This window comes from Canis lupus, chromosome 1, assembly GCF_003254725.2.
Source record: "Canis lupus dingo isolate Sandy chromosome 1, ASM325472v2, whole genome shotgun sequence".
In the NCBI taxonomy this organism is placed as follows: Eukaryota; Metazoa; Chordata; class Mammalia; order Carnivora; family Canidae; genus Canis; species Canis lupus.
Window position 1 is genome coordinate 118,399,635 of NC_064243.1, and position 18,290 is coordinate 118,417,924.

Below are 18,290 nucleotides of genomic sequence, written 5' to 3' on the forward strand. Positions count from 1 at the left end.
TTTTATCCTTTTTGGATTAATGGAGTGTTTTTCAGATTTCATTTTATTTCCCATTATTGGATTCTTATATATATATAATATATAAATATAATATTTTAGTAATATATATTATATATATTTAACTTATCAAATCCTATTTAAAATTATATTGTACCTCTGTTCACTTAATGCTTCACATCCAGCACTTCTCATTTCACACCTTATACTTCTCGTATCACAGTTCCTGCTTTATACTTCACACATGTAACAACCTTAAAATAGATTCATTTCATTTATCTACTCTTCCATCCCATGCTTTATGCCAAAGTTGTTATATCTTTTATTTTTACAGATGTACAAACCCGACCTTACAGTGCTATTATTTTGCTTCTAACAGTTTTTATTTATTTTTTTTTAATTTTTTTATTTATTTATGATAGTTACAGAGAGAGAGAGAGAGGCAGAGACACAGGCAGAGGGAGAAACAGGCTCCATGCACCGGGAGCCCGACGTGGGATTCGATCCCGGGTCTCCAGGATCGCGCCCTGGGCCAAAGGCAGGCGCCAAACCGCTGCGCCACCCAGGGATCCCGCTTCTAACAGTTTTTAAAGTAAATATGGGAAGAAAAAAGTCTTGTATGTTTACGAAGTTATTTACCATCTAGTATTCTGTATTCCTTACTGAAATTCAAGTTTCCATCTGGTATCATTTTTCTTCAGCCTGAAGAACTCCCTTTAGCATTACTTGTGTTACAAGTCCAATGACAAATGCTTTTAGCTTTCATTTATCTGAAAATATCTTTATTTCATCTCATTTTTGGAGGATATTTTCACTGAATTAGAATCCAGTGTTGATAGCATTTTTCTTCAACATTTTAGAGATGTCATTCCATTGTCAACTCACCTCCATTATTTCTCATGAAACATCAGTGAAAAATCTTATGTTTGTACCCCATGTGTGATATGTCTCTTTTCTCCTCTTTTGACTGCTTTCAACATTTTCTTTTTATCTTTAGTTTCTAGAAATTTAATTATGATATAACTGATTGTGTTCATTCTCGGTAGATACAGAGCTTCTTGAACCTTTGTTTTTGTTTGCTTGTTTTGTTTGTTTTTGTTTTTAAGGTTTATTTATTTATTTTGGAGAGGAGAGCATGAGCAGGAGAGATGGGCAGAAGGAGGGGAGAGAGAATCTCAAGCAGGCTCCTTGCTGAGCACAGAACCTGGTAAAGGGCTTGACCTCACCACCCTGAGATCATGGCCTGAGCTGAAACCAAGAGACTGAGCCACCCAGGCACTCACAACCTTTTTTTTTATAACTAAGTTTGGGAATTTTAGGCCATTGTTTTATTAATATTGTTCTATTCATCATTTCCTTCTAAAACTTCAACTGCACATAATGTTAGAGCACTTGATATTATCTCTGTTCACTGAGACTTTTTTCCCTTCATATTTTCTTTTTTATACGGGAAAATTTCTATTGCTCCATCTTTTTTTTTTTTTTTTTAATTTTATTTATTTGAGAGAGAGTAAAAGAGAGCATGAACAGAGGGGAGGGGCAGAGGGAGTCTGGGCTCTATCCCAGGACCTTGGTATCATGACCTGAGCCGATAGCAGACGTTTAACCAACTGAGCCACCCAGGTGCCCCTTGATCTATCTTAAAGTATGCTTACCCTCTCTTCTGCCACACTGAATTTATTGTTAACTTATTCAGTACATTTTTCATTTCAGGTGCCCTTTTCAGTTTTAAAATTTTCTGTGTAGTTCCCATTTTCTGCTGAAACTTCTTTTAAAGATTTATTTATTTATTCATGAGAGACAGAGAGAGAGAGAGAGAGAGAGGCAGAGAAGCAGGCTCCTCGCAGGGAGCCTGGGATCAAGCCCTGAGCTGAAGGCAGATGATCAACTGCTGAGCCACCCAGGTGTCCCTGAAATTTCTTTTAATTCTTTGAATATTTTATAACAGTTGTTTTAAATCCTTGTCTACTAATTTCAACATCTGGATCATCTTGGCATCTATTTTTATTAAATGGAGTTTTTCTTCCATGACCAGTAGTCACATCTTATAGTCTCTTTGTATGTCTAACTTTTTAAAACTTATATATGGGGCATTTTCCATGATATGTTGTAGAAACTCTGGATTCTGTCCTAGTTCTCTAAAGAGTGTTTCTTTTGGTTCTATCAAGTGGTCTAATTAGTGGCCAGTCCCCCTGAACCTAAGATTGCTTTCTTTTCTTAGGATCACACTTTGTCAAGGTGAGCGTGTTTCAGTTTTTGCCTTAGTCTCTTGGTAAGTTCTTTGTCTTGGGACATCATCTTCTCCAGCATGACCCTTCTGTGGGCTTAATGGAAAACCCAAGTGTTTACCAAGTTCCCTCGACTTGGGTGGATTCCAAATCCAAACTGTCTCCCCTGCACTGGGTGACAGCTGAAATCTCTGTTCAATTTTTCCAGTCTTCCAGCTGTTGCTTCCCAGCAGGCTTCACAGAGTTTTCCTGAATATTCACAGTTCAGGGTTAACTAGGGATTTGAGGGGAGTTGTATGCAAATGTGACTCCCCATTCCATTCGGTGGCTCCTTTTTTTAACCATTGGCTTTTCTCCCATCAAGTTTCCACTGCTCTGGCTAACATTTCACACCCTAACATTTCAAGCCAGTTCAGGCTTTCAGTTTCAGTTCTAGCTGCTACCCCTATGCAGACTATACAGTGCCTTTTGGGAAAATTAGCAAGAACATAGATCTTACCTGTGCAATTCCCTTCTTTCAGGCATTGAATTCTCTGCTCTTTATGCTTGTTTTGAGTCACTTCCTGGTGCTGTCAAATAGTTTTTAAAAATATTTTGTCCAGAGTTTATAGTTGCTATCTACAGAAGTGGCAGGCTTGTACAATGTAGTCATTCATTATTGAAACCACAATTTCACAGCAATCATGTTTAACCATTTCTGCTATACGGTCTTCTGAGATTATCTCCACACTGTAAATATTTGTTTATACTTTTATTTCTGGATGTCTCAACTTCAGAATGATTTAATGGATTTATGTTATATTTGATGAAATTTAGTTTATATGTCTTTTGCCTCCTCTGGTTCACTCATTGCAATATGGTTATATTACTATTTTTTATTATTTTAACTGACACATTTGCAACTTTAAATAACCTTTTTAAACCTGTATTTCTTATTTCACCACCTCTGGCCAGCCTCTTGATTACCATGTGGTAAAATAAGAATATTAGCCTCTTAACCTTCTTTTTCCCTCTTTTATATATTTTTTTACCTTTCTACCCCCCAACCCCCCAACCTATGTGAATTGTCGCCTTTATATTTGCTTTGCCAAGTACAATGACATTTCATCTCTGTCACATAAATACAATTATAGCTTTTTTGACTTGCCTATGGCTTGATTCAACATTTGTTAATGCAACAAATACCCATTGTGGACCTACCATGAGACAGCCCCTGTCCTTGGTGCTGGGGAAACAGCAGTAAATACAGTAGCATATATTTTTAAAAAATCCCTGCCCTAGTGGAACATACTTTCTAGTGGAAGGAACAGAAAATAAATAAGATGAAGAAAATGTTTAGTATGCTAGTTGTGCCTAGGGGAAAAATTTAAGCTATATGGAATGTGTGTATATGTGTGTATATATGCACACACACACCTGTATATTTTGCAATTTAGATAGAAAGGTCTCTCTAAAAGGTGATATTTGAGTGAAGTCCTGAAGGAGGTAAGGGCTAAACTATGTGGATATCTGGGGAAAGAGAGTTCCAGGCAGTAAGTCATGAACATTATAAAGATTAAATGTTAATAAAAAAGAAGAAATACTATTTTCTTTGGAGCTGAGACTATGATTACAGTCCTTCTCAGGGATTCCAGTGACCTTATGCTTATGCTACTCATAGAAGAATGCTCGAAAGGATTTGTTTTTATATTCAACTAATTGCTCACATTCATATCCTGTCTTCTTCTCCATTAAATTTAGACCATACCTTTCTAGTATATTTATCCCCACTCCCTTTGCCGCTTACCTTTCTTTATTCTTCATGAAAGAAAAAAAATGTTTTATTTATTCTATTACTAGTATCTTCTAGGTTATTTTCTCCATTACTCAGAATTTAAATTCCATTTTTTTCCCTGGGTCTGCTTACTTCTACTCAAATCTGCCCTGATTTCGCAATATTTTGTTATGACTTTATAGTGTTAGTTTTGGTTGTGCTGTTAGTTTCTCTTGGAGCTTATGGTGTGAGTTTTTCCTAGAGTTTCAATTATCTTCCCTTTAAAAATAAAGATTTTATTTATTTACTTGAAAGAGAGAGCATGTGTGAGCAGAGGTGGGGGGTAGGAGCAGAGAGGGAGAGAGGGGGATAAGCAGACTCCACGTACTGAGCGCAGGCCTGAGGCAGCACTGAGTCTCATGACTCTGAGATCATGACTTGAGCTGAAACCAAGAGTTGGACACTTGACTGACTGAGCCACCCAGGCATGCCCCCCCACCCCTTTTTATTTTTGCCTTGCCTTCTGTTTTTTTCCACATTCTGTTATTATAGAGCCCAATCATACTCTCCAATGGAGAGTGAGGCTGCAGTATTTATTCCTTCAGCTTTCTCCCTGGGAGGTTGCCCTAAGCTGACTGAATCCTTTACTAAAGGCCACAGCTTTCAGCAGGTGGCTCTCTTCGCAAAGACCTCAGGCTTCAGACCAGCTGTCACAAAGGATCTGGTCTTATTGGCCATAGGGCACTGCCCATCCTTCGAGGCTTACCTATACCTTGCCCACATCTTTGCAAATAATCTCTTTTATTAAATTCTCCTAGATTGATCCTATTTGCTTTTACTTCCAGGTGGGACTCTCTGGCTATGCAAAGAAAATATAAATCATATATGCGTAGTGCAGTATACTGGGCCAAGGAATCTTAGCTTTTAAAGCACATAACTTTTCCATGTAGACTATTTTTATTTGCCTTTTTTTTTTTTTAATCTAACTAAAACTTTCAGCTCCTATTCCTCTATTCCCATTCTGGCTCACTGTTTGTTAGGAAATTCTGGGCTTTCCCTATAATTTCACAATATTTGTTGGCCATAGAGGCCTTTAGAGAGCAGGGTTCCCATAAGAGATGCTGTGACTAGCACTGAATTGGATTGAATTATCCAGGCATACCCTTGTGTGTGGGTCCTAGAAACTTTTAACTTACAATGTAGACACCTGCCTCTGTGTGGTGGTGCCTTGTTCCTGACCACGGACCAACCAGGATTGGTCTCAGATGAATAGTAATAAACTCGACTTTTGAATTGTCTCTTTCAGCTACAAGGACCTCAGGAATCGTTTGTGGGCACATCTGTCTCCAGACTGATGTCCCTAAGGGCAGGGCCTGTGTCCTTGTTAAGTTTCTGTTGCCAACAGCCAGTCCAGAGGCTGCCCATAGCAGGAGTGAAAATATTATTTGTATAATGAAGGAAGCTGTCCTTAGAGAGCTATAAAACCACAGCCCCAGTTGAACATCTTTTCTACTCACCCTGTCCAGTTTTGCTCCATAAATAAATGACTAGGGGGCTTTGAAACCTCAATGAAGGGTATTCATCTTAGTCTATAGACCCCCATGTAAAAGAAATGAAGCTTCCCTTTATTTCCTTTAAATCAAAATAAATTGAATTCTGAATTCCCACATGACAGAGTTGGAGGGAAATTTGATCCTATTCATCCTGGGGGTGGGAACAAAGTGTCCTCCCCACAGGGCCTCACAAAGATCTAGGAGGCTTCTTTGGTGCCCGGACAAAGTGGGAAGAGACCCATCTTTAGTCTCTCACTCACCTCAGTGGCCTCATTTCCAAGCTCCCCGGGAGGCAGGTAGCTGTGCTGCTTCTATCATGAGCTTGGCCCTGGGATCACAGCCAATGCTGGGAGCCTGGACTCCAGCTTCCAGCCTTTCCAGGCACACTGAGCTGGTACCTCCCAATGAGTAGCACTCTTCCTACTACTCATGGCACCTGCTGACTCAGTCTCTTCCTGGATGGGTGGGCAGCTTGTGTTCTCTCTACGCCCTGCTATGTCCCCACAGATTCAGGCTTTCCCCTCTTGCCCCTCAAGGAGCTTAGGCTTCTGGAAAACAAAAGCCAAGAAGGTTAATTTCCCTATAAGAAACTTCTGGTTATTCTTTAGGACAAAGTGTTAGTTCATTTCTCAGTGGATTTCCCCACCCTCTGCTTGGGCTGGTGATTGGCCAGGATGCCCCCCCCCATCTGTTGTTAAATGTTTTGGGCTTGCCCCTGCATCTAGGCATTTGTGCTGGAGTGTTGGTCACATACCCCTTTGCAAGTGTGGACATCTGTCCCACAGCCTAGTTGTAAGGAAATAAGTGGCAACTGAGTGGTTGGTAATACATGTCCATTCCTTTCTTTCCCCTTCTTGTTCCTGATGTTAATTTTTCTCCCTACTGCACCGAAGACTCTTTGCTATGTTCCTGTTTGTGTCTCCTATACCTGGCAAGTAGTAAGTGCTCCATTGGTGTTTGTGGGATTCAGTCCACTTCCTTACCTAGATACCTGGCCTAAGTTTTCATCACTTTTAAGCTGCCATTTTGTCCTCTTGGGCAGAGCGAGGAAAGAATCTTCCTCTATCTTAGGGTGCTGGATCTTGCCTCAGGGGGGTGGTTTGGGCCTGTCACTGTGCTGGGTGGTGTGAAGGCTGGGCCCACTCTTCCTTCAGCAGAAGGTTTTCCTATGGCTCTAGGGAATCATCTCCCTAACTGACTTTGCCTCCTCAAGGAGACTCACATGCGTTTCTTAATCTCCTCTGAACTGCAGAGAGGGCAAATCTGCTAAGTTAGTAATGCTGAGGATTCTGAGGTTCTCTGAGGTTCTTGATTCAATGAAGTACAGCCAATGGCTTTTTCAATCACTTTTTTGGATAAAATAATCATTAAATAGCAATAAAGAAATGTTATATTTAATAAATATATAATTAAATAGTAATAGTAGTAACTAATTAAACATAGTGTAACTCATTACAGGAGATTTGAAAGCCACGGATGTTTATGTTTATGAGCATGCTTTGTATTTTCCATCTACCCAGTATCTTCACTTGGATGTCAAATATACATCAGCTGGAACCACCCTAAAACCTGCACCATCTCCAGGCGTGCCCAGCTCAGGACCCTATTCTTCCAGTTGCTTGTTCATTTTGGAATCTACTCTTTCTCACCCATACATCTAAATCCAGTAGCAACATCTGTTGGTTTCTTTCTTCAAAATCCACCCAAATCCAGGACACCTGGGTGGCTCAGTGGTTTAGTGCCTGCCTTCGGCCCAGGCCGTGATCCTGGAGTTCTGGGATTGAGTCCCGTATCGGGCTCCCTGCAGGGAGCCTGCTTCTCCCTCTGCCAATGTCTCTGCCTCTCTCTCTGTGTGTCTCCCATGAATAAATAAATAAAATCTTTAAAACAACAACAACAACAACAACAAAACCACTATTTTCAACTCTGAGGGGACAACACCATCATAAGTTAAGGAAGGCCTATATTCTGCAGCTCTTTTGTTTGGTGTATACACAATCAGGATTGCTGTCTCCTAGGAGAATTGACCTATTTATCATTATGTATTAACCTCTTTTCCCCTGGTAATTTTCTTTGCTGTGAAGTCTGCTTTACCTGATATTAATATATCCATTCCTGTTTTCTTTTGAGTAAGGTTTGCATGGTATAGCTTTCTTCATCCTATTACTCTTAACCTATCTATCTATATCATTGCTAAGACTGTTTGTGTCCGCCACCTCAAAATCACATTATCATCAATCCCCAGTACGTTGGCATTTGGAGGTGGGGCCTTTGAGAGGTGATTAGGGCATGAGGGCTCTGTCTCTTGAATGGGATTTTATAAAAAAGACCTCAGAAAGATCTTTTTTGCACATTTCTGCCTTATGAAAACAGTGAAAAGATGACAGTCTATAAACTGGGAAGTAGGTTCTCACCAGATACCAAATCTGTGGTGCCTTGATCTTCGAAGTCCCAGTCTCCAAAACTGTAAGAAATAAATATTCATTGTTTATAAATCACCTGGTCTATGGCATTTTGTTATAGCGGCCTGAAGGAAATAAGGCAATCATTATATTTGAAGTACATTTCCAATAGACAGCATATATAGTTGGGTCATATTTTTCAAACCAGTCTACCACTCTGTCTTTTAATTGGTATATTTAGGCTTTTGTTTTATATTTAGGCTTTTTACCTTAAATGTAATTATTGATATATTAGGGCTTACGTCTGCTATTTTATATTTCCTGCTTATTCCTTCTGTTTTTATTTTTTTATTTTATTTTTTCTGCCTTCCTATGGATTTGTTTTTTAGAATTCCATTTTAATATATCGTGTTTTAAAAAAATAATTTATTGTGTTTTTCACTGCATTTCTTTCCTTGTATAGCTTTCTTAGTGGTTGCTCTAGATGTCCAATATTATAGACATAACTTCTCATAGTCTATTGGTGTTGGCATTTTACCAGTTTGAGTGAATTGTGGAAACCTATCTCCCTTTGTATACATTTACCTGTCCCCACTGCAAGTATTTCTTGTGTATACATTTAGAATCATGTTAGACAGTATTATAATTTCTTTAACTGTCAAACAGAATTTAGAAAACTTAAGAGATGAAGGAAAATGTATTTAACCATATTTTTTTCTATTATTCTGTCTTCTTTCCTGATGTTCTAAATTTCCTTCTTTCATAGAGTCATTTCTGTGCCCTTAGCCATTCTTTGCAGGTTGTCTGCTGTCAGTAAATTAATTTTCCTTCATATGAAAATGTCCTGATTTCTACTTTATTCTTTAAGGATATGGTCACTGGATATAGAATTCTGGATCAACAGTCCTTTTCTCTCAGTGCTTGAAAATTGTGCCACTTTCTTCTGGTCTCCGTGGTTTCTGATGGGAACCCAGCAGTCATCCAAACTGTTCTTCTCCTGTAAGTAAGGCACTGTTGCTCTATTACTGCTTTGAAGATATATTCTTTGCCCTTAGCTTTAAGGAGTTTAACTACTGTGTATCTTGGTGTTTCTTTGGATATCTTGGATTTCTTTGGATTTATCTTGTTTGAGATAATGGGATCAGAAAAACTTCTCCAATCTATAGGCATCTGTTTTTGCCAAGTTTGGGGAATATTTAACCATTGTATCTTTGAATGTTTTTTTTTTTTAATTTTTTTTAAATTTTTATTTATTTATGATAGTTACAGAGAGAGAGAGAGAGAGAGGCAGAGACATAGGCAGAGGGAGAAGCAGGCTCCATGCACCGGGAGCCCAATGTGGGATTCGATCCCGGGTCTCCAGGATCACACCCTGGGCCAAAGGCAGGCACCAAACCGCTGCGCCACCCAGGGATCCCTTAACCATTGTATCTTTGAATAGTTTTTGGCTCAATCCTCTTTCTCCTCTTCTAGGATCCTGATGGCATGAATGTCAAATCTTTTGTGATAGTCTCACTGGTTCCTGAGACTCTACTCATTTTTTTTTTTTAAGTCTGCTTTCTCTGTATTGTTCAGATTGGGTAATTTCTATTGTTTTACTTCAAATTTACTGCTTCTTTCCTCTTTTATTCCTCTGTCCCCTCCGTGTTGAGCTTTTAAACAAATTGAGTTAAAAAAAAATTACTGTATTTTTGAGGTTTTTCTTTATATCTTCTATCCATCCATCTGCTTCTTCTTTATATCTTCTATCATTTGCTGAATATTTTCAATTTTCTATTTTCTCATTTGTTTCAGGCTTATTCATAATTACTTGTTGAAATATTTTATGACGACTACTTTGAAATATTTTTTAGATAATTGTAACATCTCTGTTATCTTGGTATTCACATCTACTGATTGTCTTTTTTCATTCAAGGTGAGATTGTCTACTGATTGTCTTTTTTTTTTCCTCCTGATTATCTTTTTTCATTCTACTGATTGTCTTTTTTCTACTGATTATCTTTTTCATTCAAGGTGAGATTTTCCTGTTTTGGTATGATGAGTGATTTTTGATTGAAACTTGGACATTTGGGGTATTATGAGAATCTGGATCTCGTTGAAACCTTTTGTTTTACCTAGTTTTTGGTTTTGTTTTGTTTTGACACTGCTCCACAGGGAAAAGGTGGTTTGCTTTATTACTGCCAGGCAGTGGTAGAATTCAGGTTTCTACTTGGCCTCTCCTGGGAGAAGGGGGGAAGCTCCTAGTTACTGTTGGCTGGGGCCTGGGGTAAGAGTTCCAGCTCCCCAATAGGGCTTCACTGACGTCACCCTGGTTGGGAGGTATGAGTGGATTATTATTACTTTCCACATGGCCTCCACTGACACCAAAGGGAGGGGTGTGCTAGTTTCATGCCACTGGACAGTGGTGAAAGTGCTGACTCTACTTCGGGTGTCTTTCACACCACCTCTGTGGGGGAGAGTGAAGAGTGCTTTGTTATTGCAGGATGGGGGTGGAAATCCCAGCTCCCTATTTACCCTTCTCTGAGTAGGCTGGTATTATAGCCTGATGAGGATGGAAGTCTAGGCTCCACACTCACCCTTTGCTGGCAGCTGGGGCCGCAGTTTTTTCCTGTAGCATTTAGTGGAGTAGAACAGTTATTTTCTAAAGTTTCTGTCTCCCTAGTCTCTTTCCTGGTCCTTTGGCTAGAAACAACAAAGTTTTGAGGAGGATTTTTGTTTGTTTCTCTGTGTAGTTTGGTGTGCCTGGGTTGCAGTTTCTTTAAATACAAATCCAAGACATTTAAGGCAGAAGAAAATCCAGAGAACTAACTACTATGTTGTTCCTTGAGGACAACGTGGTGGTCACCCGAAAGGTCCCTGGCCAGTCTGCTTATTGCTCTCCACCTTGAGTATTATGTTCATTTCATGTGTAATGACAAGGTGCTCAGCTGGAGGAATAGGGAAAAGTACATCTATTTCATATTCCAAGAATTTATTTTTATTTTTTTAAAGATTTTATTTATTTATTCATGAGAGACACAGAGAGAGAGAGACAGAGACACAGGCAGAGGGAGAAGCAGGCTCCATGCAGGGAGCCCGACATAGGACTCGATCCCAGGTCTCCAAGACCAGGCCCTGGGCCGAAGGTGGCACTAAACCGCTGAGCCACCCAGGCTGCCCTCCAAGAATTTTTAAAATTTTATTTATTTATTTATTCATGAGAGATACAGAGAGAGAGGCAGAGACATAGGCAGAGGGAGAAGCAGGGTCCCCAAGGGGAGCCTGATGTGGAACTTGATCCCAGGACCTCAGGATCATGACCTGAACCAAAGGCAGATGCTCAACCACTGACTCACCTAGAATTTTATATAGCATTTTATTTCACACCCTGTTCCTGCTTAACATACTGGCTATTATTTCTGGGATAGCATTAAATAACAACAGAAATAGCATCTATCCTTTTCTCATTCCTCATTTACTGTGTATGCCTCTAATGTTGCCATATGAAGTGTGATGCTTCATGTTGGACATTAGTTTGAGACACTGAATTCAGTCAGTATACTTAAATTCAGTTGAACAAATATTTAGTAGTACTTGTCATGTGTAAGTCACTGCTCTAAAGCTGGGAATATAGCCAGCAGGGAATAAAGAGGTCATAATTCTTTTCTTTTATATTAAAAGTTATCTTTTTCTCCACTGCAAGAGCCACCTTTATATTAACACTATGTCTCCCATTCTCTCATCCCTCTGGCCTACCCTAGACTGGGGGTGGGGGGGCAGGGAACAGTGTGGTTCACAGTTAGACAAGAGAAATGTGGCGTATATTAAGTTGTATTAAATCTATGGTACTATCTTAAGACTCTTAGTGTCAAGCACTACAAACAAGTTCAAGCTAACACAAGTAAACAGAGGCAAATAGATCCATTGTGCACAGATGGCCATTTAATGGAGCTACATTTGATGAGGCTGAGTCTTGAGCCTCAGGGAAGACTAGAACCAGGACCCATCAGGACTCTTTGTACCTGTGTTCTCCTTTCTTGTTTCTTTGCCTCCACTTCTCCTACAGAACCAGCTTCATCCCTCTCCTCCTGCCTGAAAGCCTGTGATAGACACACTCTAGGTTCCAGGTTCATGTCCCATCATACAAAGAAATAGTCCAAATTGAACTCCTCATTCTCAGCATCTGATTGGCTCAGCTGGACACTTGCCCACCCCCCGATCCAGCCAGCTGGGGCCAGAGAGCCTGGTCAGGTGGTCCAAATGTGGCTGCTAGGAGTTCATCTTGGTGTTAGGGGTGGGCGCTTGGAACGAGTATCCTCCTTATACTTTATGACTGTGGAGTAATAACATGAAGCTACAGGGACTAGATAAGGAATCATTTTATACATGCAACAATAATAACTACCCTTACATTAGGCCTCCAAATTAGGGCTTCTGTAAATTGCTGTGAGAATGTTTGGCCTGAGGTTTGGCCCTTTCGTGGTCTGTGTAGTGCATTTTTTATCACTAGTGGATCCTTTGCCTTGCTATGGGTCATATTATGGTGTATAGCAGACTCTTTGCCTCTAATTTATATGCACCTTCACCTCTGCCTGGGCTTACAGATAAAGCCAATACAGAAATTCTTTTGAATATAAATACTTTCAAACGAGGGGAGCATATTTCTTAGCCAGCAACATGAAGCCATGAATTCTATTCTCACGGGTTGAATCTAATCTTCCCCCCAAATCTTTTTTCTTTACTGACTCTTTTTCTTGTAGTGGTATCATAGAGAAATATTTGGTGTGGTTAAAGATGTTAGCAGCTTGCTTCCACATCATTGCTAATTCTCAAATACAAGCATACACTAAATTCCTAAGGGCTGTAGCTTGTTATTTTCCACTTCTTTTTTTTTTTTTTTTAACAGAATCACTCACTTCTGCTTTCCCTTTTTCTTAGACCAGGATTATAGCATATTCCACCATTCTAGTCAAGGGCCATTTCTCCAGCCTGTGTTTTTAAATATATATATATATAAAATGTATGTTATTTTGTATATGTACATATATATGTATATGTTTTTACATATATGTATATGTTTATATATATATATTTGAGAGAGAGAGAGGAAGCATGAGTGGGGGGGTATTAGAGGGAGAGGGAGACAGAGAATCTCAAGCAGGCTCCACACCCTGTGCAGAGCCCTACGTGGGGCTTAATCTCATAACCTCAAGATCATGACTGAGCAGAAATCAAGAGTCAGATGCTTAACCAACTGAGCCACCTAGGTACTCCTAAGCATTTAGATGCTCTGAGAAACTTCTTTCCTCTACCTATCTTGGTGTCCCAGTCCTACCTCACCCTGGAAGAACTGCAATCTTCCAGTTCAATTTCCAGGACTCTGAGGCACAAATAGAAGGGCTCACTCCTTAAAAATAGCCCCAGTAGGCATTCAGGACAGCCTAGGAACAAAGGATATCATATGTCCTCTGGTGAAGTCTCTGCTTGTGTCAGTGTGAATGGCCTCTCCAACTAGATATATTATTGGTTTAGTATTCCCCAAATCTCCCAAGAAATCAAAGCCAATCAAGGTTGCCAGGAGACACAGGCAAATTGCATATCAAAAACTATCAGGAAAAGCATACCAAATGTTATTGTTGAACAACTTTCACCTAGACAGTTCAAGCTGGAAGATTTCCATAAGCCCAGGTGCCATAAATTTACATTTCTTTGATTCTAAAACACCACTAATTTTAGAATGCATCACACGTATAGTAACAAAAGAAAGAGCTGGCAAGTTTCTTTTGACATCTTCATCCCAGAAACATTAAAATGTGGGGGAAGTGTATCTTACAATTGAAGAATTACATTAATATCTTACAGGAACTCAAGAGTCATATCACACAGTAGGCTTAGCCAGAGTCCAGTGGCATGTAAAAACAGAAGTGACTGAATCTTATAAAATTACAATCCTTTAGGATCTCATGGTTATTCCATTGCAGTTTGAGTGCAAATAACTAAAACTCTGAGTGCATTTACAGTGCCATGGCTAAATTTCTGATTTAGCATTCTATAGGGAGTAAATACCCCTACAAAGATCATGAACATTAAGGATTTAAATTCCTAGGGAAAAAAATAATCTAATTACCATATTAAAATTTTCCTCTATCTCACTGAGGAGAATCAACAAGTAAAATTCCTAAAATGAAGATTGATCTTGTTCAGTTGTGATTATATAAAATATCCTGTGGTGGGGACACCTGAGTGGCTCAGTTGGTTAAATGTCTGCCTTCAGCTTAGGTCATGATCAAAGGGATCAAGTCCTGTGTTGGGCTCCCTGCTCAGCAAGTAGTCTGCTTCTCCCTCTGCCCCTCCCCCTGCTCATGCTCTCTCTCTCTCACACACACACAAGAAAATAAATAAAATCTTAAAAAACAAAGTTAAAAAAATATCCCACTGGCATTAAATGAAATTGCTTCATTCTGATATGATATTCCTTTTTGCTGGATGATAATAAAGAATGTTCTTGTTCCTTGTCTAAGTTCAAAACCAGCCAAGGAGAGAAGTGAGAATCACATGGATGGAGATTGAATATCATCTCTGTTACAGTGATGACATATTGAAGAGAATGGTCAGACATCCTAGCCAGGTGGCTTCTCTGACTTCCGGTAACCAATTTAAACCTTGGAACTGTCCATCTGAAGGCATGTTTAGGTCTGTAGTCAAACAGGATTTCTGCCATGAACTAGTTCAGAAGGAAGAGAGTATTTTTACTCATAAGTTCAAATAGATGATCCAGTTAAGAAATATGGACCAGTGGCTATTGCCCACCATTATACCCCATTCCTGGATGAGGCAAGTAGTAAAGCATGAGATATAAGAGGTCACAAGTTGTTTATGCGGAACCTTCCTCATGGAAACTTGATGAATAGGTCATGGGAATATCCTAAAGGGCATCTTTATTCATTCATTTAATATGGTGGCCAGCCCCAAGATGGTCTCCAATGGGCCCCATTTCTGATTATTCATAACCTCGTGTAGTCTCCTCCTATATTATACCAGGATTGGTCTGTGTGACCAATAACATATGGCAGAAGGGGAGACATGTAACTTCTAAGATTAGGTCATAAAAGATATGTGGGTTCCATCTTGGGGGCTCTCTCTTGCTTTCTTCCTTGTTTGCTCTGAGGAAAGCCAGTTGCAATGTTGTAAGCAGTCCTAAGGTTAGCACTATGTAGAGAGGAACTGAAGCCCCCTGGCCCAAAGCCAGTGAGAAACAGATCCAGCAACAGCATGTGAGCTTGAAAGTGGATTCTCCAGCCTCATTTAATCTTGTGATGATGGAAACCCTATGTAACAGATTGACTACAACCTCATAAAAGCCTCTGAGCTAAAACCACTCAGCTAATCTGCTCTCAGATTCCTGATTTTCAGAACCTGTATGATATAATACATTTTTGTTGTTTTTAAGTTCCTAAGGTTTGGGGTAATTTGTTCCCCCAGGGAAAGATAACTAGAACATCTACCTAACATTTATTTCATACACTTATCAGTTTCCAAAAATGTGCCAAGCACAAGTGTCCCTGTCCCTAAGATCTGCCATATAGATAGGGGAACTGTGAGGTGTGTGGTTCTTTCATGAATGTTCCTTACAATAACTGTGTGGGGCTAGAGAGCTGATTTCAGTTTTACAGTTGAGGAAACTATGACTCAGGAAGATTATCAACTGATCAATTATACTAAAATAGAAGTTAAGTTTGGTTGCCTGTATTGTGTTGTGGGTCTCCTTCATTTCTAGATATACAAGAGAGAAAACAAGACTTATGCTGATATTTCATTAAGAACACAGGTATAGTAAAGTTTTATTGCTACAGGCTGCAGAGGGACAACCTGGCATGGGCCTTTCCAGAAGCAGGGAGCCTAGCTTCTCTGAGTGCCTTAGGATACCCCCTGGGGAACAGTTGTCTTATCTTGGTCTTCATGGGTTATGCGTTCCCTGACAAGCCTAAGATAACATGAGGTGTTGGTTGGGATGTGGGCACCTATTTTTGATGCAGAAGTACATTTTAAAGCAGCCCCTATTTCAAGACAGCCTTTGCAACTGGCTGGGGTCAAACTGCCATATGTCTCTAGAAGATTGGCCTACAGGGTGGATAGCTGTGATTCGGCATCATTTAGCTTTGAACATAACATTTTATCATGTTCATTTCTTAGATATTGATGTTGCTTTATTTGCTCTTGCTTTTTAGTATGTAGCAATATAGAAACCATAAATTTTATTTTATTTTTTAAACAAGATTTATTTATTTATTTGAGGGAGAGGGAGAGAGAACACAAGTGAGAGGGGCAGAGGGAGGGGAAAAGAGAATCTCAAGCAGACTCTGTGCTGAGCATGGAGCCCAGTGCAGGGCTTGATCTCACAACTAAGACCACAACCTGAGCTGAAACCAAGAGTCAGACACTTAACTGACTGTACCACCCAGGTGCTCCCAAACTATAAACTTTAATATACAAAATTTTAAATGCCATCAAATGTATGGAGCTCTTTTGGGGCATTTTTGTGGCCACCAAATAAATGTAGCAGCATAATAATTAAATGATATTATGCATCCTTACTTAATTTTGAGCTTTCATCTATAGATCATGAAGACATACTAATCCACACTAAATTGCCAAATTAAGAAATTTTACCTTCACCAAGCTGCAGAAAGTACTATAAGTTAAGAAAGATTCTTTTCCACCCACTGACAAATAATTGCATTTAAGAATTTTCTAAGATCAGGGATCCCTGGGTGGCGCAGCGGTTTGGCGCCTGCCTTTGGCCCAGGGCGCGATCCTGGAGACCCGGGATCGAATCCCACATGGGGCTCCCGGTGCATGGAGCCTGCTTCTCCCTCTGCCTGTGTCTCTGCGCCTCTCTCTCTCTCTGTGACTATCATAAATAAATAAAAATTAAAAAAAAAAAAGAATTTTCTAAGATTGAAGAAATTTAGATCTTTAGACAGGCGGTTATATCAGGTTTGATTATCCATATTTTTGCTATGAATATATTTATTTATGAATAAATAGGTTATATCAATTAACAGTGTAACAGCTGGAACAATAACAGTGAAAATTAATGTCTTCACATATGATTTCTTGTTTCAGTTGGAATTTTTGCACTTCTTGGGTTTGTATTTCAAATTGGACTTTGTTGTTGTTATCACAGAGGAGGAAAATGCAGCTGGTAGATAGTTCTGGAAGGGAGGAGGAAAAGTAAGGACAGTTCTCTATAGCCAGTATTGGTAAAAATTAATGCTACTGACTGGATGATATTCAGGTCAACTCTAGTACAAATCAATCATCATATTTATAAAAAAGGACCAAATCTCCTCCTACTTCCCTAATTGCACCCCATCCCCCAAACAGCAATCCTTCATTTCGCTCTGCTCATGGAGAGCTGACCTGCTTTGTGTTATTTTTCTAATTCTAAGCAAGAAATGGACATCCTGTACTGCTCAGAATTTTGTTAGGAAGATGCAAACCTGTGAAGACAATGCTTCTTTAATTTAACTGCCTGAGGTTTTTCTGCAGAAAAGGTTCAGAACATATGACTTGTGAAAAATTTTTAAGACTTTGAACTTTTTGGAAAATTAGTATCAGGTTACATTTAAATTTTATGAAGTATTCTGACTCATATCCCCTATCCTTTATGAAATCTTAGTCCATTCTAACACTCAGTAACCTCTGAACCATATTGATAATGGTTTGCTTATTCATTCACTTAAGAAATGAATACCTGTTATCAGCTACAGCCTATGCTGGAAAAGTATATCCTGTAGGGATTAATCTAGCAACAGATGGTTTACATTGCAGTTAGGGTAAGCAGTGTAGTGTTTGTGAACAGCTCAAGAGAGCATGTACCCAGACTGAGTTGTGGGTGGCTTCCTGGAAAAGCAGTGCCTACGCTGAGAGAAAAAATGACACACATAGGTCAGAGAGATGTGAGAATGCTGTATAGGCAATAAGACCAGAGAGATGAGCAGGAGCAAAGATCAGAAAATCTTTGGGTATCAAACAAAGGAGTTTCCATGTTATTGTGAAAGCACTGAAACCATTGAAGATGTTTAGAGAGTAAAGCAAAATGACCTAGTTGGTGTTTTAGAAACATCACTCTAGAGGATGTCCATTATTGACAGTGCAATGGATGAGATACCCTGGCCAACCTTCCTATGGAAAGCAACTAAAAATGCCAGATGAAAGCAACTTTTAAATAAATTATTAAATGAATCAATGAGCTGGCAAGAAAGTAAGAAGCACTCACACCAAAAACCAGGTAAAGAGAGTTGCTCAGAAAGAGAAGCATAGCTGTTTCTTCTTTGCCTTCAGGGCATTTGCTAAAGAAGATGAACATGAAGTT

General features: G+C 39.4%; 2 long non-coding RNA genes across 2 annotated transcripts in view; one reads left to right on the forward strand and one right to left on the reverse strand.

Annotated features, from left to right (window-relative positions):
• LOC112645556 (uncharacterized) overlaps nt 1-18,290 on the forward strand; it is a 61,367-nt gene that overhangs the window by 23,348 nt on the left and 19,729 nt on the right. The window contains exon 4 of the long non-coding RNA XR_003127121.3: nt 8,802-8,932. This is a non-coding gene — a long non-coding RNA (uncharacterized LOC112645556). The remainder of the gene's footprint in view (nt 1-8,801; nt 8,933-18,290) is intronic.
• Nucleotides 1-18,290, reverse strand: part of LOC112645557 (uncharacterized) — a 32,920-nt gene that overhangs the window by 2,906 nt on the left and 11,724 nt on the right. Inside the window, exons 2-3 of the long non-coding RNA XR_003127122.3 lie at nt 7,946-7,995; nt 5,792-6,079 (exon numbers count right to left, since the gene is read on the reverse strand). This is a non-coding gene — a long non-coding RNA (uncharacterized LOC112645557). The remainder of the gene's footprint in view (nt 1-5,791; nt 6,080-7,945; nt 7,996-18,290) is intronic.